This window comes from Rhinatrema bivittatum, chromosome 1 (genome assembly GCF_901001135.1).
Source record: "Rhinatrema bivittatum chromosome 1, aRhiBiv1.1, whole genome shotgun sequence".
Lineage (NCBI taxonomy): Eukaryota > Metazoa > Chordata > Amphibia > Gymnophiona > Rhinatrematidae > Rhinatrema > Rhinatrema bivittatum.
In genome coordinates, this window is record NC_042615.1 from 269,262,570 (window position 1) to 269,264,598 (window position 2,029).

A 2,029-nucleotide genomic window follows, 5' to 3' on the forward strand; every position below is an offset into this window, starting at 1 on the left:
CCTGAGTTTTCTGACTGTGCTTAATGAGAATCTTATCATTTCGTCAGCCATAGGTGGTGCTGAACGTGTGAGCTTGGCAATATGCCAGATTGAATTATCTTAGCTGCTGTGGCATAGGAAGGGACTGGGCAGGAAGGAGTGCTTGTTACCTTAAATCTTTAGTTAAATCAGGTTAGCCGTCCAAAAAAACAATTACACGTGCTAGTCACTCTTCTATAGGTTTCATACTTCCTCCAATATCCTCAAGGTTGAGAAAGGGAATTTATTAGACATTTACTGTGAATTTCACAGTTTAAAACTATCAGGTTCATGGTAACCATAGGCCAATGGCCAAAGATGCTCTTTTGGGTAAAGCAGAAATGAGTCATCAGTTTTTACAGGACAGTGACGCAGTTCCTTCGACTTTCTGAGCAACGTTTATCATTCACACTGCAGTGTACACCATGTGTTTCTTTGTTCCTAGCCATGACTTATTTCATGGTTTTTCATGACCAGCTGGCAACAGTAATACATTGTTTTTCTCACAGTCTTCTTTAGATGTCTTTGGAAGGCAGTTTCTGGACTTTTCTGAAAATCATGGAGATTTCCTTTGCACATATATTTGTGACAAATTTGCATCTAATTATAGTGCACCTTCTCTTTCTCTGCTCCTATATTTTAGAGCTACACATTTTTAATGTGAAAACAAAAGCCCTATTATAATAAGAATAATAAGGATATTGTTTATAATAGTAGTGTTCTAAATAAAATGTGCCACTGACAAGAAATATTCTAACCAGAAAGGAAACAATCATGTTCTACTGTTCTAGTAACAAGTTTGTTGTTGCTGCAACCTCCTTTAAAAACATTGCCTTTCTTACAGGATTCTGAAAACACACAAAGGCCTATGTGACCTTTCCAAGGCTCCAGATCAAGACCAGAGTCAGGTGTATGTTCCAAGATTGTATTCCAGATACTGTCTTAATTCATTCTGGCCAAGGCAATGCGCAAGCATTTTCATTATTAAATGCCCTATGTGACAAGACAGCAGTTCTGGTTTAGTGTATTATTCACAAGCTTTATTTATCTATTAATGGGCTTATTGAGGGGTACTCTTGTGCTAGCAAGAATGTCTCTTCTCCTCATGTATGCTTATGATTTCAAGACAGTGAAACATAACTATTAAATGTACTCCATGTTGTCATAAGGGAATTGAGGCCATTTGGGTATTTTAACTCCCATCCAAGTGTATTCTCTTGTTTGAAGTCCTACTTGTTCTACTAATGCTTGCACTACTAGAATTCACTTGGACTTGTGTTAAGTACATTTCCAGACAGGCCTAGTTAGCTAGGCAGTTGCCATTATTGTGAGATGTCTGTTTAAGCTAGTGATTATATTAGTTAAGTCAGTTAATGTCCATCTGTTCAAGCTGAGCTCGAAAGTTGTTTGGAGAAAGATAAAATTGCTACAAATTTCTATCTTATTTAGCATTGTTTGTATTGATGATTCTCTACAAGTCTGTTTACTATTTTCAGGACCTGAAGTCCCTTTAACAAGTATGATGAAGCAGAACAAAACAGTTCTAGGATCTTAAGAATGCAAAATGTCTTAGCAGCACTGGGGTTATTAGCCAAATATTCTATTCAAATGACACAGATTCTTTCTTTCAGTTTTGTATTCATGGCTGATGACAATGAGAGGCATGGTGTGTCATCTTAAACATTGATTATGTGAAAAGAAAATGCCTTTTTCACCATTTCATAATTTAACAGCATCTAGAGTCCTCACAAAACACCTTGATTATTTTTTACTATGAATTTATAAGATGGATTTGAATGAGATGAATTGTTCTAATCATCAGCATCTGTGTCCGCATGCCTGTCAGATGACGCAATGTGGGTATCATGCAAACAGAGAAACTGGTAGCAAATAAAGGTCACTAGGCCCATTCAGCATGCCTGTTTTCCTACCTACTGCCTTACTACACAACCTACTTGATATTCAACTTTATCATTACTTCCTTCTTTGCCCTTTTGAATTTCACTACCAT